The sequence below is a fragment of the Lissotriton vulgaris genome, chromosome 11, assembly GCF_964263255.1.
Source record: "Lissotriton vulgaris chromosome 11, aLisVul1.2, whole genome shotgun sequence".
Taxonomy (NCBI): Eukaryota; Metazoa; Chordata; class Amphibia; order Caudata; family Salamandridae; genus Lissotriton; species Lissotriton vulgaris.
In genome coordinates, this window is record NC_141699.1 from 725076768 (window position 1) to 725099887 (window position 23120).

General features: G+C 47.3%; 1 pseudogene; it reads right to left on the minus strand.

The window, feature by feature from the left end:
- LOC147683388 (uncharacterized) overlaps positions 1–23120 on the minus strand; it is a 67082-nt pseudogene that overhangs the window by 34186 nt on the left and 9776 nt on the right.

Below are 23120 nucleotides of genomic sequence, written 5' to 3' on the forward strand. Positions count from 1 at the left end.
TGAAAGAATTTCAAGTTCCAGCCTGGCACCTGCTTGTCTGCTCCTTTAGCTGTAAATCAGGACCTTTGTGGCATACAGTTAAGGTCAGAGCAGGGTCACACAATAGTTGCAAGCAGGCAACCGAATTCTGGAGGGCCCCCTCAGGAAGCACTACAAAGAATCGTTACAAATCATGAGGTTGACCTTTTGCACCTGCTCATTGCTTTTGCTTTTGCTGAAATCGTTTTTCGTTTTTTTTCGCGCTATTCGCGGGGCGCGGCGTCGTGCGAAACCGACCGCGGAAGCCGCCAATTCGTGCGAATGAGCATTTTATTTTTTTGCGGCTTGTTGTTTCGTGAGTTTTTTTGCAGTATTCGCGAGCCGCTTGCAGCGCAACACGCGAATTTACCCCAAGGTCGAGTACGGGCGCGGCCATTTTGTTTGCGTGACGTATTTCCGTTTCCGCCCGCTATGTATAATCTCGCGCAGTAAGCGCATTGCGAGTAGAGGTTCGCACGAGATCGCGCGGGAAATCTAGAGGTTCGCACGAGATCGCAAGGAAAATCTCGCGCGAACTTACTTTCGCGCTCGTGAACGGGCGCCGGCCATCTTGTTTTTCATTCATTTCCTGTGTCTGGGCATGGTGTTTAATCCTCTTGGTATCTTTGCCATCCTTTGCTTGTTTTCAGTTTTTTTTTTACGATTTTGCTTCTTATCTATCCCTCTCTTTTCCTAGCTGTATATTTTTGTCTTTTCTGCTATTTTTCTTTACTTTTAAACTACTTTTTTAAACTCTTTTCTTTTCTTCTTCCCTATCCTATTCTTTCTTAATTTTCTACTTCGTCCTACCTTACCTGCCCAGACCATGGTCAAGCCAGGCGCCGTGAAGCTGCCCAGGCACTTGAGGGCCGCAGCGGCGGCGGGGAGTAGTGCTGGACCCAGTGCCAGGACAGCATGCGGGAGATTGAGGGGGGAGCAGGTGACGCGACGGGAGATATTCAGCCCGGAGGAAGTGGGCGCGCTGGTCTACTTCGTCCAGCGCCGCCTGCCCAGGACCATCGCGGGAGGCGGCAGGATCGCGGCCGGCGACTACAACATGCGGGAGCGTCGGAAGCGGTGGGAGAAGGTGTGCTGGGCCATATCCCACCTCTACGGGGTCCAGCGCACCTACAGCCAGGTCACCCATCGCTGGACGGACCTCCTGGACCGCGAGCCCGACCTGCTGGACCAGCTCGGCTTGGAGATCCCCGGGCTTGGTGAGTAGTAGTAGCCATTTAATCACTCACTACTATGATGTTTTCTCCTGCTCTGTGTTGTTGTATTGCAAATATTTGTTTTTTACATGGAGCAAGCCAATAATGCCGCTGATGACGATTACATTGTAGTTAAATTATATTTCAAAATCTTCTGTGCATTTCAGGTGCACTGCTCTCCTTCTCAGTGGCGTTGCTACTATGCTTATTTGTTTTCTATTTCGTGGTCTCATTGGCCTGAGTAACTATTATGTATGAGTGTACTTTACAGAACTGCGTAATGCTAGACACTAGGGGGCAGATTACATTTACAAGCCCCTTGCGCCACGTTTACGTTGCCTTGCGTGACGCAACAGCGGCGTAAACGTGCCGCATCCCTGCGAGTCATTTACAGCATGACGCATCTAGGGAGATGCGTCACGTTATAAAGCCATGGGCCTGCACCACAATGGGTGCGTTCCTAGTACGCAGGGTGGGCGGTCCGGCGGCTGTGCGCCTCGCAAAATTGCCTGCGTGAAATCTACAAGATTTAACGCAGGCACTTCTGCGACGCTGCTACGTCAATTCAATTCCTTATGTCTGCTCGAAGCAGGCTAAAGGACTGACACAGCATGTTAAGTATTGGGTGGCCCTGAGCATTACTGGAGTTGCATTGCGTTGGCGACGTGACTCCAGCGATGCGCCGCTCTTACGTGACGAGATGCGTCACGCAAGTGCCTACCCTTGCGCCAGGGCGCGCCGCATTGTAAATGAGGCGCATCTGCCGTGTCGCAAGGGTAGTTTTGCGTGACGCATTTGATCTGGCGCATCTCTGGAGATGCGCCAGAACGCGTAAGTAAGTATGCCCCTAAGGGGCAGAATTGCAATTACCGTCGCATCCCTGCAAAGTAGCAGGGATGCGCCATTAATTGTGCGGCCCGCTACCACCACCAAACATGGTGCGCCGTATTTGCAATGCGGCGCACCATGGGCCCAAAACGTCACCGAAGCTTTACTGCTGGAGTTGCGTCACAACGATGGCGCAGCTCCAGCAATGCTCTGGGGTACCCTATCTCCCCAATGCTGGGTCAAGCCGTACGTCTGCTTCAAGCAGGTGCAGGGTTTGTGTGACGCATCATTGTCCTAAAGGTGACTGATTGAAATTTTGTAGATTTCCCTCAGCCACTATTAGGATGTGTTCCAGCGCAGGAATGCCCTCCCTTGCGCCGGAACGCCCCCTGATGGCGCAGGGCTTTATAACGGGATGCATCTCCCAAATGCGTCACGTTGTTATAATATTATACGCCGCACCATGGCGCCCTTTTTTGTTTAGCTGCTGCGTCACAAAAGTCACGCAAGAACGGCGCAAAAGAGCCGCAAGGGGCTTAAATCTGCCCCTTCCTTTGTACCCCTGACAATAAGAAAAATAGTGGCGGTGGATTGATAGTTTGACTATTTCAATGACTGGTAATGTAGCAGGCAACTGTTAGTGTTGTCACTGATCTGACTGAAATCACAATGGAGTTTGTCTGTCACTTTGCGTCTTGCCTGCGGACTGCTGCCTGCCAGTCCTAGGTGTACGTTTCAGTACTTTGTTTAGTGAGTTACGTGACTTTCGAAGTCACAGGTCCGCAAATAAATGAAAACTAACCCTAATCAATATAATTTCGCGGAAATATTTTGTTATTGTTCTTTTGAAATGTTTGATTTGGTTGACATTGACAAGCAACAATCATCCATGTTTTCTGTTCTTTCTTTCATGTTGTACGTCAGCTCCCCCCAGGGGCGAGAGGAGGACACAGGAGAAGCAGGCGGCAGATGCTGTTCAACAGGGCCAGGATCGGGCAGGCGAGGGCTCCTCTGCTGGCCCCAGTAAGTTTTCATTTTAGACTAGTACCTATTTTTCCTAGCGTTCCTCATTTGACTTTTTTCAAAATTGTCTTTGCTCTTCTTGTAGACTGTATCTAAATTCTTATCCTGCCTCTACTATGACTCCCTGTGGTATTACTAGATTATTCTTATTAGTCTGTCTGTGTAGCTAACTAAGATTGCACGGTTGGCGAAACTCCCATGATTCTAGTCAGCAATAGCTCTATCAACTTAGTGCAGTCCTCTGGGATTGTCCATAATGTCTTTTGAAGTGTTCTATCTGGACTCATGCTTGCAAAAATTGCAAAACCTTTCGCTCAGTCACTCTAGTCTGGACCAAAATACACAGATTGTATTTAAGTTTAAAAGCTTTATTAAAAGTAAACACATTTATTAAAATGAAGTCATAATAAAACTAAACGTTTAACTGATAATGGAAAAGTGGTTAGTGCTGACGATTAATTGAAGACATTTCTTGTGGTCGAGCCGAGCTCTCACCTGGTTTCAACTTGATCTTGTTGTTAGAAGTCCATCTTCTGTCTGTGTGGAGAAAAATGGTGCGTGTTAAAAAAACAGCCTTCATCAGTTGTGCCAAAAAGTGCAGCAAGACAACCTTCCCTGGAAAAAGGGACATTTTTTTTAACTTTAACGTAGACAGTCACAAATTACATTGTTTTCACATGTCTTCATTCCTAGACCAAAGACTAGTGAGTGCTTTATTCTAACATTCTTAAATGTACTTTGTAGGTGGAACATCTGGTGGCGGGGCCAGTGTGGAGGTGGTGGTGCTCGACACGGAGGCGGAGGGCGATTCTTCAGGGGAGAAGGCGGCGGCTGTGAGAGTTGAGACGGTGGTGGTGGCGGCCAGAGGTAAGCTCTTATATATTCCTTACTTATTGAGATTGAAGACTAGCTGGGAAGGCAAGAATATGAGATGCATGGCTGGGTGAATGATGAAGCAATGATGGGTGGAAGGACAACAGCCTGGGTGGGTGACACAGAAACTGTATGTGTCCATATACCTGGATCATGCTACTATCTGACTCTTAGATAGCATATGTGTATCTAGAGCAGGGGTACTCATAGTACGGCCCGCGGGCCGGTGGTGGCCCGGCAAGCCTTCCTTGGCGGTGCGCAGACCTTGCAGACAATCACTGCTCCCCCGGCCCCCACAGAGCAGAGTGGAGATGCAAGGCCACAAAGAGGTGAAATAGAACAAAGCCTCTGTGGGGCCGGGCAAGCAGTGATTGTCAGGGTGGAGAAGCAGGGGCGCTACAACAAACAAAGCCTCAATAATATGTTAATGGTCTTTTAAAGACCTGTTAAGTACTTTGGTGTTGTTGTCTGTGTGTGCGCGTTGAGGAAGCGGTCTCAACCCGGGCTGAAGGCTGACACAGATAGACACACACACAGTGAGATGACAGAGGGGGAGGTAGAGGGAGGGCAGGAGGGAGAGAGAGATGGAGAGGGAGGGCAGGAGGGAGAGCAGGAGGGAGAGAGATGTATGTAAATGCTGGGTCTGGTGGCTCAGTGGGTGAGGGCATCTGCTGCAGGGACCTGTGTGCAACCTCATGGTCACAAGTTATCGTTTTGCTTTAGCCCCGCCCCCTCTGACTCCGCCCCCACCAGTGCGGCCCTCGGCCCCAAACTACACTGTAAATGTAGCCCCTGAGAGAAAGTTTGTGAGTACCCATGATCTAGAGAGAGTAGACGGTCAGTGGATGAACTAAGTGTAACTTTGAAGAGCATGTAACACTGCACCCGCACGTCCGTTCCAGTGTAGGAAAGGCAAGGAAAAGAACTTTTAATTTTGTCCAAATACTACCATCAATAGTAGCAGTAGTTTGTATTGCAAGCACTGCATAGATCCGGTTATTACGGTGGCCACTCCCTACCTCTCTTAATAAGTTTAGTAGTACTCAGTCATTCATGTGTGGATGTATCACTGGTCACTCAATAAAAAGCAAAGCACCAAAAGTCATCCCATATATGTAAGCAAAAACATCCCATTTGAAGTGATAGATAATCAGATTATTTATCTTCTTCAATTTTCCATTTCTAGTACTCATTTCCACTGTAGGGTGAAAGTTAAATTAATTAAGGAGTAGCCCTTGAGTTGTAACAGAGTATTCTCAGTGCCACCCGTAATAGAAAAGTAAGAGCTTCACCACCTGCATGTACTGGACGGGTACAGTAACGCAACGCAAGTCTAGGTCACTCCTCATGGCGTGCGTCTCTTTTTCTCGGGTGCAAGTTTACTGCGCTGGCATTATGCCGGCTTGCAGAAGATAACGTACCAATTTTCCAAAACAAGAGACAAGAAGAAGAATAAGACTGGTGTACTTTCATAGTCGACTCTAATGGAAGTCCATAGTGCTCGTAGAATTTGTTCCTTAAACTCCCACGAATGTTAGAGCAAGGATGAAGAAGTGTGAGGTTAGATAGATACTGGCCTCAATAGTTATGTAATGCGTTTGCAAGTTGCTAGTTGTAGTGCAACACAAATTTCTGCTGAATGATTGAGTTAATCTTAAGGAGCATTGGTTACAGACTATGTCTTTCTTTCTTCATATAGGTTCTCCTTCCAAACGAACAAGGAGGAAGGAGCTGGCTAGAGCGGCCCGGCAACGGAGGATCGATGCCACTGTGGCCGAATATCGGCGGCTGGTGGCCCTGGAGGACGAAGAAAGTGTGCAGTCGACCACAACAGCTACGTCGTCTGCATCGGCCTCCGTTCCCCCACGGGCTGCCAGTGCCACCCAGCACAGTGGTCCACCCAGACTGAGCCGGGCTGCCAAAGCCAAACGCCACCGCCGAGTAGCAAGGACAACAGCTACAGCTTCCTCTCACAGCCGTTGCACCTACAAGGCATTGAAGGCACGCCTGCGCCGCAGTACCCTGATGGTGTCCCGCCTCCAGCAGGAGCTCCACCACTTTTCCAACCAGTTGGAGGGGCTCCGCGTAGAGCACGCCTTGCTCCGCCAGGAGCATGATGCCCTGGCCCAAAAAGTTGACAGCATCCGCCCATAGTGTCCCTTGCCCCTTTTTTAGAGACTTTTGGGGGGTGGGAATTGGGAGTTGGGTTTTTGGGGACTTTTGAAGGACAATCGTTGGGGTTAGGGAGGGTCTTGCGGGAGATTATTTTGTTAGGGATATAAATATACTTTTTCAAACTTTATCTGAGCATACCCGTTTCTTACTGCTTGCCTGGTGGGTGGGGGTTTAACGTTGACTTTGTTTTCCTGAAAGTTTAGTTCCATTTTCTTCCTTTAAGTGTAAATGCCCAAATGTTTTCAACACTAAGTGCCTCTCACAGACGAAGTGAATCCAAGAGTCCTAGGACTTTAGTAGTACTACCTTCAGTCTCTCGTCTCTCGTACTAATACTCCATTATACCCCCAAACCACCAAACGCTTATCTTACCTGTAATTTGTGTTTGAAAGTAGGGCTAGACCCAGGGCTGGCTCCACGGGAGACAGCGAATATGGTTGGCAATCTTGGTCGGATAAAATTTCCTCATAGCGGTGGTACTAGTGGTGTGACACAGTGGCAGTTGCATGCCTATGAAAAAAAAGAAAATGAAATCTGGTTTGTCCTCCTGAGCAATTCAACGGTACAACTGAGAATATAGCAGGTGACAGAAGTACAGTAGAACAGTGCCACATTGTAGCCTAACAAATGGTAAAGTATAACTAGTAATTCGGTTGAAGTTCTTTCACATTAGCAATGGTTCTTTGTCAAGCAGAGTAAGAATATATCCTCGGATTTCTTCACCAGCCTGTTGCTATCACCTTATCCTCCCCAGCAAGTGTGTGGATTTATTGCTGTCATTTAGTCACAGATCAATCAAAACCACACAGCCCGGGGGAAGAGGGTTAGGGTTTGAAAAATGGATGGGTATGGGGGTTTTTGGGAAAGGTTTTGGGAGACAAGAAAAAATAGCACAGCATAGACAAACAATTGTGAACATAAACAAATCTTTGGGTACAAACCTATCCATCAATCTTTGAAAGTGCATGCACTACTGCATACATGTCAGTGAAAAGTAAGTAGTACATTCGACAACTGTGGAAGAATAGAAAGAATGCGACAGTACAGGGCCTGTGTGGAATTATTGATAACGATATTCAACATAAGGTCTTTGTACTTAGCCAGATACCCGAGAGCCTTGCTGGTCACTATAAATCCATTCACAACAACACTCAGTGGGGTTGGTCTGGAAGGTATAGTAGATAGAAAAGGAGAAATTGCTTGTTTTCTAGGTGTCCCCTCACTCACCAGGGTTGCCCCTTGGTGACATGCTTCATCATTGGGGCCATCCCAGTCCTCTACGGCCTGGGGCGTGCTGCGACTTGCGAATTACGTAGGAGCACTTACAAATGACTATGTGTGGTGCAGATGTGATAGTGGAGTGGACTAAGTGATGTGTTAAGGGATCAATTTAGAAGCAGAGAGAGATCCAAGAAATGCAGTCACAGTCAGAGAAAAAGGCCAGGGATACTGTATCTATGTGGTTGTAGTGGTCCTGTTGGAAGTGGTAAGTAAGTTGCCTGCAGAAAAAAAATCCTCCTTTTAGCGGCACTCCTCCTTTGCAGCCAACGCTTCGTCCACCGATGTTGGTCACCAGAAGACACCCTGTAAAAAAAGCACAGCATAGACAAACAATGGAACATAAACAATTCTTTGGGTACAAACCTATCCATCAATCTTTGAAAGTGCATGCACTACTGCATGCATGTCAGTGAAAAGTAAGTAGTACATTCGACAACTGTGGAAGAAAGAATGCGACAGTACAGGGCCTGTGTGGAATTATTGATAACGATATTCAACATAAGGTCTCTGTACTTAGCCAGATACCCGAGAGCCTTGCTGGTCACTATAAATCCATTCACAACAACACTCAGTGGGGTTGGTCTGGAAGGTATAGTAGATAGAAAAGGAGTAATTGCTTGTTTTCTAGGTGTCCCCTCACTCACCAGGGTTGCCCCTTGGTGACATGCTTCATCATTGGGGCCATCCAAGTCCTCTACGGCCTGGGGCGTGCTGCGACTTGCGAATTACGTAGGAGCACTTACAAATGACTATGTGTGGTGCAGATGTGATAGTGGAGTGGACTAAGTGATGTGTTAAGGGATCAATTTAGAAGCAGAGAGAGATCCAAGAAATGCAGTCACAGTCAGAGAAAAAGGCAAGGGATACTGTATCTATGTGGTTGTAGTGGTCCTGTTGGAAGTGGTAAGTAAGTTGCCTGCAGAAAAAAAATCCTCCTTTTAGCGGCACTCCTCCTTTGCAGCCGACGCTTCGTCCATCGATGTTGGTCACCAGAAGACACCCTGTAAAAAAAAGCACAGCATAGACAAACAATGGAACATAAACAATTCTTTGGGTACAAACCTATCCATCAATCTTTGAAAGTGCATGCACTACTGCATGCATGTCAGTGAAAAGTAAGTAGTACATTCGACAACTGTGGAAGAAAGAATGCGACAGTACAGGGCCTGTGTGGAATTATTGATAACGATATTCAACATAAGGTCTCTGTACTTAGCCAGATACCCGAGAGCCTTGCTAGTCACTATAAATCCATTCACAACAACACTCAGTGGGGTTGGTCTGGAAGGTATAGTAGATAGAAAAGGAGAAATTGCTTGTTTTCTAGGTGTCCCCTCACTCACCAGGGTTGCCCCTTGGTGACATGCTTCATCATTGGGGCCATCCCAGTCCTCTACGGCCTGGGGCGTGCTGCGACTTGCGAATTACGTAGGAGCACTTACAAATGACTATGTGTGGTGCAGATGTGATAGTGGAGTGGACTAAGTGATGTGTTAAGGGATCAATTTAGAAGCAGAGAGAGATCCAAGAAATGCAGTCACAGTCAGAGAAAAAGGCAAGGGATACTGTATCTATGTGGTTGTAGTGGTCCTGTTGGAAGTGGTAAGTAAGTTGCCTGCAGAAAAAAAATCCTCCTATTAGCGGCACTCCTCCATTGCAGCCGACGCTTCGTCCATCGATGTTGGTCACCAGAAGACACCCTGTCCACTGCCTGCCTGATGCTGAATTGTGGCTCGCTACTGTGAAGCCTGACTCCATCCTTTTTTCCCCATTGCAGAGACTGAAACCCGGCCTGTAGTTATTCCACGAAAAACAGGAAGTGATATAATATTACAACACCACTGATAAATAAATATAAGGTATGTAGGCTGTGGAGTGCAAAAAGTCACAATTTGATTTTCCTAGTAGACAGTACAATATTTTTGAAAGTGCGTACTCTGAGTCACCTTTTGAAGGATAAATAAGTATGGGCAAATTAATGTAGCGGATCTTGCCCCTCAAGCTAGGTGTACTGTAAACTGTGTTTTAGAACAAAATTAGATCTTCCTAGCAGTGCTCCCACCCAGACCCTTACTAAAGCCAGTCGCAAAAATGTAGAAGACCCCCAATCAAATCTCAAAAAACGAGGCCTAGCAGAAAACTGGTGACAAAACGTACTTTGAAAGTAAAAGTAGGCCGAAGTACCCCCTTCCTAATTACCCATTACCCACCGTGGATTGCATTCAAACCACTTGCAAGCAACCAAGCAAAAGTAGCCATAGCCAGCATCGCTCCAAGACTCGAAATCCCCCCCACTCAAACACATGCAATAGAAATACTGCTAACCCTAACGAACCCTAAGTTAAGAATAGTGGCAAAGGCTTTCTTTAACTATGCCAAATCCCCCCTTTCCCACCATGGATTTTCTTCAAATGACTTGCAACCAAAATTACACATTCTCACGAGTGCTCTAAGACCCCAGAACTCAGTTGGAAAAATCTAGAACACCCCGAAACACATGCAATCCTGCTGCTAGGGCTAACCCTAACCAACCCTAAGTTACAAAAAGTGCCAAAACTAAAGGCTTTTCCGCGAGGATTTTGTCCCAACCACTTCTACCCGGTATTAGACCTTCCCAGGAATGCCCCAAGACCCGGCAACCCACCCGCCAAGAAGCATAACACCCCCAAACAGGCCAAAAGCAAAATCTCATACTTGCAATATTTCTGGGCCTTCGGTCCAAACGCGCTGCGTAGCTAGGCCATAAGTCGGGGTTGGCACGACGGATTTCCTGAAAAGCAAATGCAATCAAGATTAGAGTGTCCCAGCAATGCTCCCAGACCACGAAACTCACCCACAAACAGACGGAACCCCCCCTAAGAGCACCTCAAAGGCAAGCAAGTCATCAAAAACACAAAATATTTTCCGCCTGGGATTTGGTCCAAAACACTTTTATCCGGTATTAGAGCTTCCCAGCAATGGCCCCAGAGCCGTCAACCCAGGAGAAAACGAGTAGAAGACCCCCAAACAGCCAAAGAGCAAAAGTACAAAAATGGGGACTTAGTCAATTTTTCTCAAATTTCCCAAATCACTCCGCGCGCGCTCTGCAGCTAGGCCCTAACTCCCCTCTGCCACCATGGATTGGCTTCAAACCTCTTGCAAAGTAAAGTATATATAGCCAGCAGTGCTCCCAGACCACGAAACTCACCCACAAACACCAGGAAGCCCCCCAAACAGGCCCCCGAAAACGCTACATAGAGCAAAATGTCAGAAATAGCCAAAAAAAAAATCGGCCTGGATTTTGTCCCAACCACTTCTACCCGGTATTAGACCTTCCCAGGAATGCCCCAAGACCCGGCAACCCACCCGCCAAGAAGCATAACACCCACAAACAGGCCAAAAGTAAAATCTCATACTTGCAATATTTCTGGGCCTTCGGTCCAAACGCGCTGCGTAGCTAGGCCATAAGTCGGGGTTGGCACAACGGATTTCCTGAAAAGCAAATGCAATCAAGATTAGAGTGTCCCAGCAATGCTCCCAGACCACGAAACTCACCCACAAACAGACGGAACCCCCCCTAAGAGCACCTCAAAGGCAAGCAAGTCATCAAAAACACCAAAAAAGTTCCGCCTGGGATTTGGTCCAAAACACTTTTATCCAGTATTAGAGCTTCCCAGCAATGGCCCCAGAGCCGTCAACCCAGGAGAAAACGAGTAGAAGACCCCCAAACAGCCAAAGAGCAAAAGTACAAAAATGGGGACTTAGTCAATTTTTCACAAATTTCCCAAATCACTCCGCGCGCGCTCTGCAGCTAGGCCCTAAGTCCCCTCTGCCACCATGGATTTGCTTCAAACCTCTTGCAAAGTAAAGTATATATAGCCAGCAGTGCTCCCAGACCACGAAACTCACCCACAAACACCAGGAAGCCCCCCAAACAGGCCCCCGAAAACGCTACATAGAGCAAAATGTCAGAAATAGCCCAAAAAAAATCGGCCTGGATTTTGTCCCAACCACTTCTACCCGGTATTAGACCTTTCCCAGGAATGCCCCAAGACCCGCCAACCCACCCGCCAAGAAGCATAACACCCCCAAACAGGCCAAAAGCAAAATCTCATACTTGCAATATTTCTGGGCCTTCGGTCCAAACGCACTGCGTAGCTAGGCCATAAGTCGGGATTGCCACGACGGATTTCCTGAAAAGCAAATGCAATCAAGATTAGAGTGTCCCAGCAGTGCTCCCAGACCACGAAACTCACCCACAAACACCAGGAAGCCCCCCAAACAGGCCCCCGAAAACGCTCCATAGAGCAAAATGTCAGAAATAGCCCAAAAAAAATTCGGCCTGGATTTTGTCCCAACCACTTCTACCCGGTATTAGACCTTCCCAGGAATGCCCCAAGACCCGGCAACCCACCCGCCAAGAAGCATAACACCCCCAAACAGGCCAAAAGCAAAATCTCATACTTGCAATATTTCTGGGCCTTCGGTCCAAACGCACTGCGTAGCTAGGCCATAAGTCGGGGTTGCCACGACGGATTTCCTGAAAAGCAAATGCAATCAAGATTAGAGTGTCCCAGCAGTGCTCCCAGACCACGAAACTCACCCACAAACACCAGGAAGCCCCCCAAACAGGCCCCCGAAAACGCTACATAGAGCAAAATGTCAGAAATAGCCAAAAAAAAATCGGCCTGGATTTTGTCCCAACCACTTCTACCCGGTATTAGACCTTCCCAGGAATGCCCCAAGACCCGGCAACCCACCCGCCAAGAAGCATAACACCCCCAAACAGGCCAAAAGCAAAATCTCATACTTGCAATATTTCTGGGCCTTCGGTCCAAACGCACTGCGTAGCTAGGCCATAAGTCGGGGTTGCCACGACGGATTTCCTGAAAAGCAAATGCAATCAAGATTAGAGTGTCCCAGCAGTGCTCCCAGACCACGAAACTCACCCACAAACACCAGGAAGCCCCCCAAACAGGCCCCCGAAAACGCTACATAGAGCAAAATGTCAGAAATAGCCCAAAAAAAATTCGGCCTGGATTTTGTCCCAACCACTTCTACCCGGTATTAGACCTTCCCAGGAATGCCCCAAGACCCGGCAACCCACCCGCCAAGAAGCATAACACCCCCAAACAGGCCAAAAGCAAAATCTCATACTTGCAATATTTCTGGGCCTTCGGTCCAAACGCACTGCGTAGCTAGGCCATAAGTCGGGGTTGCCACGACGGATTTCCTGAAAAGCAAATGCAATCAAGATTAGAGTGTCCCAGCAGTGCTCCCAGACCACGAAACTCACCCACAAACAGACGGAACCCCCCCTAAGAGCACCTCAAAGGCAAGCAAGTCATCAAAAACACAAACAATTTTCCGCCTCGGATTTGGTCCAAACCACTTTTAGTGCTTCCCAGCAATGGCCCCAGACCCGTCAACTCACCTGCAGAGAGGTAGAACAACACCCCCACAAGTGCTGAGTCTTTCTTCATTGGGCGTAAACCAGCCCTCTGCTTTGATGGAAATAGGAGTCTGGAGGAGGAGGATAGAGGAGCATGTTCTTCTGAACTTGTGAACCGGAGGAATGCAGACTGCGGCACCTTCAAATCAATTAGCAAACAAGTGAAGACAGTTCTGCTGATGGGCTTGTTTTTGTGATTATCTGATTAAAGTTTGAATTATATTAACTGTGCACAACAAAGAAAGACAGACACACAGGAATAAAAGGGAATAAGGATGAAAAAGAAAGTTATTGATTCGTTGTCTCATTTTCAGGGCTCGGTATCACGGTCCAGGAATAAGAATAAGGCTTCGTCATCATACTCTGCGAATTCAGGCAGGGTGAGCTCAGTGTCACCTGACAGAGTAGAAATTCCCTCATCTATGTTGCTGGCCACCTCCTCTTCATCCGGCACGCTCTCTCGTACTCTGAAATCTGGTGGTATGAGGTGCTGATTCATCTTGATCATTGTTAACCTCTCCACATTTTTGGGCGAGAGGCGGCTCCGTTTGGGAGTTACAATCCCACCAGCCGCACTGAAAACCCGTTCAGAAGACACGCTTGCGAGTGGGCAAGACAAGTAGTTTAAAGCCAGGTTGGTGAGCTGTGGCCACAATTCTTTTTTCCCATGCCAATACGCCAATGGGTCAGAATTAACATAGACCTCTGTTGAGTCATTCAGATAGTCCTTCACCATCGACTCAAGGTCCTCATCCAAGGTTCCTCCACTTTGCTTAGCTCTTGCTGTGCCTCTGACCTTTTGAGAACCAAACCCACGCAGAGCTAGCCAATCCTCTTCAGCCTCCAATGTTTCTGTTGTCTTTCGTGCAGATGATCCGGTTGCCGGTGTCTTTAACGGCTGAGAGGTCACTTGTGCCACAGCCACAGGTGCAGAAGTGGATTGTTTTGACTGGGGATGGCCTGCTGATGTACTGCCATTTCCTTCAATTTCCAGCCGTTCTGTTTCAAACTTCTTGGCTGACAAGGCTAGCCAACGTTTGTACTTTGGAACATGTTCATCATCAAAAGGAAAGAATGCTTGGCCTGCCAGCGCCTTTTTGTAGCGTGGATCCAGAATAGTAGCACAAATGTAATGCTGTTCTGAGTGGATCTTTTTAAGACGTTCATCACCTTGTAGGAGCTCTAATAATTGCTCAGCCAGAAGCAAAGAGTCTTGGTTTTTATCTTTTCCAAACACAGAACACACCTCCTTCAGTTGGTCCTCCAGCATGTACAACAATGGGATAGCTTTTCCCAAATTAGAGTCCTCCTTGCTGACTGCACGCGTGAAGAACTCAAAAGGACGAAGCATGCGTGTCAGGCTTTCAACTATGTTCCATTGCGGCCCACCCATCCTCAGCTCCTCTGTACCCTCTTTAAGGAAATATTGATCGAGTTCCGTATACTGCTCATACAGACGCTCAAGCATGTAGAAGGTTGAGTTCCAACGTGTTACCACCTCCTGGATGAGTGCTTTCACTGGCATTTGACGTTGATATAGCAGGCTCCTCAGCTGCTTCCGGGCCTTAAAAGAATGCCTGAAATGCTTGCACATTTTTCGGCAGGTCTCCAATACACTGTACGCTGCACTGCCTTTATTACCCAAGAATTTTTGGACAACCAGGTTTATACAGTGCGCCAAACACGGCACTCTGAAATAGTAACCGTCCCTCATGGCCTTAACTATATTGGCGCCATTGTCCGTGGAAACATAACCAACCTGGCGTTTTAGTGGGGACAGCCAGTTAAGGACCTTTGTGTTAAAGACATCCAAAATGTTTTCTGCTGTGTGACGTTTCTCCAAACCAAACATGGCTAGTGTTGCATGTTTCCGAGCACCTTTAAAAACAATGTTTGTGTCAACACCTGCGTTTAGCTTTGCTTTAGCCCCTGAAAAAGAGACCCAGTGTGCAGTGATGCACATGTAATCAGCGCCTGCGCCACTGGTCCACATGTCTGTTGTCAGATGTATAGTGTGAACAGCACTCTTCTGCAAAGCTGCCCCAATCACCTTCAGAACATCTTCATGTAGTGCTGGAACCGCAACTCGGGCAAAATAGAACCGGCTAGGAACCTTCCATTTAGGGCAGAGCGCTGTCACTATTTCTAGAAAACCAACCCCTTCTACAAAAGAAAAAGGGAGAAGGTCCAGAGCTAGCATTTTAGCCAGCTTAGTGTTATACAGACGGGTCATTGGGTGGTTGCGTTCATATTGCGCTTCTGTAAACAACATCTTTTTAATGTTGCCCTGGACCAAGGATTTACGGGATGATGATGATCTCTTCGACCCAGTTACGCTCGCTGATGAACTTTTCCGCATTGATGTCTCACTCTCTCCCACACTCTTAGTGTGGCTCCCATGGGGTTTGCTGCTGACAGGGGAACTGGGTGTAAGTGAAGTGTTTGAATCGTCTTCTACCTCCTCGTCATCATCAGATGAAAAATCAACGTTTTCATTACGTGCAATTCCGGCTTTCTTGACCGCCTCTAGGTGCGGAAACCATTGGACAGGGTGCGCTCTCTCAAGATGACCTCTCTGGCCTCCGGTACCATAGTTAGAACCAAGCTTACCACGACTAACTCGAAGCTTACAAAGGCTACAAATGGCTACGTTTTCCTTTTTTGGGCAAACACTAAAGAAGTCCCAAACTGGAGACTTGAAATGTCTTCGGGGGCCGGAGGAGGCGGCGATACTGGTGGTGGTGGTCCTGCTGCTAATGCCAGATGAAGTGGAGGATGTGGATTGCCGAACTTCAGTACGTTTTGCACTTTCACCACCACGAATTGAGGTCGAGGACGAGGAGGGTACCTTCTTGCGAGGAAGAAATATGGAAGCGGTAGGTTTTGGTGTACTACTCAACTCCAAATCTAATGATTCCATTTCCATTGCCTCCTCGCCGACATCATCATCACGCTCAGCAGCTTCTCGGGATAGGGTCAAAATGTCTCTTTGCTGCATGCCCGGTGGGGCTGCAGTGACCTTTGTGATGACTGGCTCGTCGTCATCGTGAGAGGCTTCATCACCAGCAGTATCTGTCACTTCTTGTTGAGCCTCATCACACTCCATAGGTTTGAGTTTTTGGACGACCTTCCTTTTACGCTTAGGTACCGGTGTCAGATCATGGTGTGCCTCACTGTCAGACCGCAGTTGTGGTTCCCAAGCTGGATCTGTATCATCAGAAGGAGGTGGGCTTGAAGAAGATGTAGTAGACACCCCCCTTGATCTTTTCCTTGCTAGGGATGTGGAAGACAATGAATGATCATCAGGAGGAGTGGCTTCCAATGATACCTCCTCGGCTTCATTGTCGATTTCCTGATGTGCCCCTACTTCGGGAGGAACAACTATTGTGGGCACTTGTGAACCTCCATGCACCTTTGCTTGCGCATCTCCTTTTGCTGCCTCTCCTTCCACATGTACTTGGGCGTGTACTTGCACATGGTGTTGTTGTTGCGGCTGTGGTTGTTCAACACTTGTCAGATGAGTTACAACAACCTGTGTTGATTCAGGGACATTGCTGCTACTTTCTTGCGATGAGCCAACATCACTGGTCGATGGTGATTGGAGAAGTACACTGACTGCCTCTGAAGCACTCAAGGGCTTTAACTTAAGTTGGCGTGGTGGTGGAGGCACTGAACCCAATGGAGCAGGGGTGCTGCTCCCAGCTTGGTCCCCAGCAGATCCTGCTGCTGCAGGCGTACTTTTTTTTTTGCTCCCAAAAAACGTGGCGGGTGGCACACCAGCCTCCTTGGTAACTTGCTTCTTCTGCTCCTTACTAGCAACTTTCTTGCTAGAGGAGCTACGGAGAAATTTCTTTGGGGCCATCTTCTTCAGAGCAGGTCAGACAGCAGGCCTCAGTTGCACGAATTGTAGAGTTGTCTGAGGCCAGACGTGACGTCGCGTGACGTTATGCTGCACACACACACCGCTGCAGGACTTCTTCCTGGCACTGGTGGTTCTCTTGAGTCTTGTGCACCTAAAAAAAATGGAAGAAAGAGGAACATCAGTTCAGTTATAGAGCACAAAAAAATCGAAAAACACTGCAAAATCAGCACAATCCCAATCCATCCATGCCCTCCATAATGTTTAAATTCAAGAAAACCCACAGAAAGACTAGGCCCATGCAAGACTCACTACCCCTGGGCATAAATAAAGGTTGAAAAGTAGGCAAAATGGTTGGAGGCCTAACAACAAAGCCTGCATTCAAAATGGCCACTTGCCTCCTAGCACATGGCCAGGGCCTGCCTGTACCAGCACTCAAAATGGCCCCCACCCACATGGCCTGTCCCCATGAACACCCCCAAAAATCGAAAAACACTGCAAAATCAGCACAATCCCATTCCATCCATGCCCTCCATGATGTTTAAATTCAAGACACCCCACAGAAAGACTAGGCCCATGCACCACTCACTACCCCTGGTCAAGGCCCGAACAACAGGTCAAAAATCGAAAAACACAGAAAAATCAGCACAATCCCATTCCATCCATGCCCTCCATGATGTTTAAGTTCAAGACAGCCCACAGAAAGACTAGGCCCATGCTAGACTCAAATACCCCTGGTGAAAAGGCCACAAGTACAGGCCCAAAAAACGAAAATCACTGAAAAATCTGCACAATCCCATTCCATCCATGGCCTCCATGATGTTTAAATTCAAGACAACCCACAGAAAGACTAGGCCCATGCAAGGCTCACTACCCCTGGGCATAAATAAAGGTTGAAAAGTAGGCAAAATGGTTGGAGGCCTAACAACAAAGCCTGCATTCAAAATGGCCACTTGCCTGCCAGCACGTGGCCAGTGCCTGTAGCTGCACTCAAAATGGCCACCAGCCACATGGCATGTCCCCCCCCATGAACACCCCCAAAAATCGAAAAACACTGCAAAATCAGCACAATCCCATTCCATCCATGGCCTCCATGATGTTTAAATTCAAGACAACCCACAGAAAGACTAGGCCCATGCAAGACTCACTACCCCTGGGCATAAATAAAGGTTGAAAAGTAGGCAAAATGGTTGGAGGCCTAACAACAAAGCCTGCATTCAAAATGGCCACTTGCCTGCCAGCACATGGCCAGTGCCTGTAGCTGCACTCAAAATGGCCACCAGCCACATGGCATGTCCCTCCCCATGAACACCCCCAAAAATCGAAAAACACTGCAAAATCAGCACAATCCCATTCCATCCATGCCCTCCATGATGTTTAAATTCAAGACACCCCACAGAAAGACTAGGCCCATGCACCACTCACTACCCCTGGTCAAGGCCCCAACAACAGGTCAAAAATCGAAAAACACAGAAAAATCAGCACAATCCCATTCCATCCATGCCCTCCATGATGTTTAAGTTCAAGACAGCCCACAGAAAGACTAGGCCCATGCTAGACTCAAATACCCCTGGTGAAAAGGCCACAAGTACAGGCCCAAAAAACGAAAAACACTGAAAAATCTGCACAATCCCATTCCATCCATGGCCTCCATGATGTTTAAATTCAAGACAACCCACAGAAAGACTAGGCCCATGCAAGACTCACTACCCCTGGGCATAAATAAAGGTTGAAAAGTAGGCAAAATGGTTGGAGGCCTAACAACAAAGCCTGCATTCAAAATGGCCACTTGCCTGCCAGCACATGGCCAGTGCCTGTAGCTGCACTCAAAATGGCCACCAGCCACATGGCATGTCCCTCCCCATGAACACCCCCAAAAATCGAAAAACACTGCAAAATCAGCACAATCCCATTCCATCCATGGCCTCCATGATGTTTAAATTCAAGACAACCCACAGAAAGACTAGGCCCATGCAAGACTCACTACCCCTGGGCATAAATAAAGGTTGAAAAGTAGGCAAAATGGTTGGAGGCCTAACAACAAAGCCTGCATTCAAAATGGCCACTTGCCTGCCAGCACATGGCCAGTGCCTGTAGCTGCACTCAAAATGGCCACCAGCCACATGGCATGTCCCTCCCCATGAACACCCCCAAAAATCGAAAAACACTGCAAAATCAGCACAATCCCATTCCATCCATGGCCTCCATGATGTTTAAATTCAAGACAACCCACAGAAAGACTAGGCCCATGCAAGACTCACTACCCCTGGGCATAAATAAAGGTTGAAAAGTAGGCAAAATGGTTGGAGGCCTAACAACAAAGCCTGCATTCAAAATGGCCACTTGCCTCCTAGCACATGGCCAGGGCCTGCCTGTACCAGCACTCAAAATGGCCCCCACCCACATGGCCTGTCCCCATGAACACCCCCAAAAATCGAAAAACACTGCAAAATCAGCACAATCCCATTCCATCCATGCCCTCCATGATGTTTAAATTCAAGACACCCCACAGAAAGACTAGGCCCATGCACCACTCACTACCCCTGGTCAAGGCCCCAACAACAGGTCAAAAATCGAAAAACATAGAAAAATCAGCACAATCCCATTCCATCCATGCCCTCCACGATGTTTAAGTTCAAGACAGCCCACAGAAAGACTAGGCCCATGCTAGACTCAAATACCCCTGGTGAAAAGGCCACAAGTACAGGCCCAAAAAACGAAAATCACTGAAAAATCTGCACAATCCCATTCCATCCATGGCCTCCATGATGTTTAAATTCAAGACACCCCACAGAAAGACTAGGCCCATGCACCACTCACTACCCCTGGTCAAGGCCCCAACAACCGGTCAAAAATCGAAAAACACAGAAAAATCAGCACAATCCCATTCCATCCATGCCCTCCATGATGTTTAAGTTCAAGACAGCCCACAGAAAGACTAGGCCCATGCACCACTCACTACCCCTGGTCAAGGCCCCAACAACAGGTCAAAAATCGAAAAACACAGAAAAATCAGCACAATCCCAATTCATCCATGGCCTCCATGATGTTTAAGTTCAAGACAACCCACAGAAAGACTCAGTCCACGCACCACTGAGTACCCCTGGGCAAAAGGCCCCAAAACAGCCCAAAAATCGAAAATTCCAAAATTTTAATTGCAGCAACTGTAATGCCCCAAACAAACTTACTTGTAAAATTTCTAATCCAACAGTGATCCAAAGAAAGTCAAAAAGGCCTCAAATCCAAATATCCAGCAGCATCCACAAAAAGTAATCCTTCCAGCTCCAGACCCAAATGAAAAGTGACCAGGAGATGGACAAAGCACTGGGAGGAGCCTGCTGAACAGGAACAGGAAGTTGAAGACTGTGGGGCACTTCCTTCCTCCCACCCCCCTGCCCCCCTCCCCAAAATGGACTCCTCGCTAAAAAAGTGCAGGCAAATGTCAAACTAAGGAGTTATTCAGATAAAAATCATCATTTATAGAAGGTTTATGCTGCTTGCTGGTGGATTTCTTGTGCAGAATTGCAAATTTATATTTTCGCTCGCCGCATCTCAAATCTCGCAATTGCGAAGTACCGCGAGACGTGATCTCGCCGTACTCGCGTTGACAAACTATCGCTGGCAAGCCGCGATGACGTAATCGCGCTCGCCAATTCCCGCGGGATCACACAGCAAGATCCAAAATGGCGCAGCACTCGCAAACTATCAAAAAAAACAACTCGGCAAACGATGATAAACGCCGCGCGCCGCAAAAATTGTATCACCAACGCCGCGCGCCGCCAAAAAAATCCGCTGCGTGCGAATTTGCGGATTTTGCGGGAAATTCGCAAATCTCGCGGATTGCGGATTTCCCGAAAATCCGCAAAATCCGCGAGCGTAACGGATTTTCCGCCCATGCTTAGTTATTGGCCCCCAAAGACCCTCACCAGCCAAGGGGACTTTATCCCCCAACCAGTAGTGCATCAGGATGCCCTTTTGCAGAGTGGTTGAGAAAGGGGGGAGCCCCAACAATGTCTCAGCAATCCAGTTGTGGGGGACATGCTTTTTGCAACAATAGGGGTTCTTGGCACTCAACGACCCTCAGCAGCCAAGGTGACTCCAACAGGGGTGGCTGAGAAATAAGCCCCCTGGTGACAGAACACTACAGAATTTGGTGTCGTTTTTCGGCGACTCCGCAGAATTTGGCTGAGTGAAACTCTGTGAGCTCCACCCAGGCCTAATGTTGAGTGCATGTACAGGTCAACAAGATTTCCACAGAGTAGGGAATGAACACAGAAGGGTATGTCCCATGACAATATTTGCACATCGTTCAATGCTGACATCTGCGGACGCTACAGCTTTAAGGCTACAGAGTCAAGAGTAGCAGAAATGTAAGCCACAGGTCTTCATGTGTTTCCATGTATTTGTACGCACAATGAGAGCACAGCCCTTTCTCTCACTGCCGAAGAACATAAAACCTTTGTAATAATCAGGCATTCCCAGTGTCAGAGCATGACAGAGACTTTCTCTCTAGAAATGCAATCAAGCAGTCATTATCCCATGGTAGTGGATCCAACACATCCTTGTGTGTTAGCCTCTGTAAACGCTTGGCCACTGGGTAAAATGGGCATTCACAGACAACAGGAGCCAGCCATTCTCAAAAATATCGAGACTTCTCTCTGGTTGTTTGGCAAATTCATTTTTAGAATTGCTGAGCTTCTCTCTTGCAACACCTTCCTTGGTCCCTTCTCAATGTGATATCCGAGATATAGAACTTCTCTTTGGCAATATTGCAATTTCACAGGGACACTTTATGTCCATTCTCAACCAAGTGGTTTAACAGTGTAATGGTGTCTTTTTTACATGCCTCCTGGGTATCTGAAGCAACTAACTTATTGTCAATATACTGGACTAAGACGGAGTTACAGGGCATTATTAGGAACCCAAGGTTCTTTTTAAGGATCTGATAAAAGGGAGTTTCATTGTACCTCTGTGGAAGTCAGCACTATGATAATAAATGGTTCTAGAACCCAAAAGCGGAAAGGTGCTGGCTGTCCTCATACAAGGGTATAAAAAAAGGCCTGGAACCAAGTGATCTCAATAACCCACTCAGGTTCGCATGGAATCTGAAATAAAATCACAGCTTGATTCGGCATCATGGGACAACAGGGAACAGCAATGTTATTAATCTTTCTTAGGTCCTGCACTTTGCGCTTGCATTTTGCATTACTTCCAGCTAGGCTTCTGCAGGCCCATGTTAGGTGAGTTACGTGGACTCCCCATTATCTCTTTTAAAATCCCTTGTCTTATTATTGGTTCATTCACCGGATTAATCTCAGTAATCGCTTCAGGAGTAAAATTGTACTGAGGAGTTCTTCGATACTCAGCGTTAGGTTTAACACTTATACACTCAGGCTCAACTCCCTGTATGAGACCTATGTCCTTCCCTGAAAAGTCCCAGACTTCAGGCTTCACAGTATCTGTTATGAATCCTGTAGTCTCTGCTACAGCTCACACTACTGCGCTCTCATGGTAATTCAGGGATGGTCTGAATTATTATTATAATGGCACCCCTCTCCATTGAACTATATCACGATTACCTGTTACATTATTCCATGGTGGTAGAGGTAGGATTGTATGTTATGATTATGTACTTCACTATTCCCTGGTGGTAGTGGCAGCTATCTCAGATTGAGTAACGTTATTGGACAATGTTTAACTGAGCATATGCTCCCTGGTGGCAGTGGTGAACTCGTGCTAAACAATGTGCACACCCAGGACATGCAAACTGCTCCAAATGCTCCACATGTGAGCACACTCAAGCTAAGTGACCACTCAATGCGCAAGTCGGCTTCCGCTTGAAAACCATTACCACTCTACATTTGAGTCAGCAACACCTGCACAGGGAGTGACTATTTAAACCGGTCCCTGTTCAGGCTCTGAGCATAGCCTCATTGTAACCCCACATTCACCCAGTTCCTGATGACGCTGCGATCCCGACTCCGACTGCAGTTCTTTGCTCCGCTTCCACTGTGCATAGTCTGCATTCCAAAAACCGAGTTTCCTTTAAATAAAAAACAGAAAAAGAATTCAGACATTACACTCAAGTATTCCGGCTTCATGTATCACAGAAGCTTCTTGCATTGAACAACAAAAAGCAAGGTAAAAGCTAGCTCTTCCTTTCATTTACTCAAAAGCTGAGAGAGACATTTGCGCAAGTACTGAAGACTGCATAACTGCAGATACATTTATCGCTAACAGAAAATATTATTCCTTGTGGAACTTGGCATTTAAACTCTGAATGAGAGCAGTCTGCTGTACAAAACAGTTTTGCTGCATTTCGGACATAATTTGTAAAGCAATCTGATTCATTTGATGATGAGAATCACTGTATACATTTGAGCAACATATGGTGTAATATGTTTGTGCAAGAACTGAA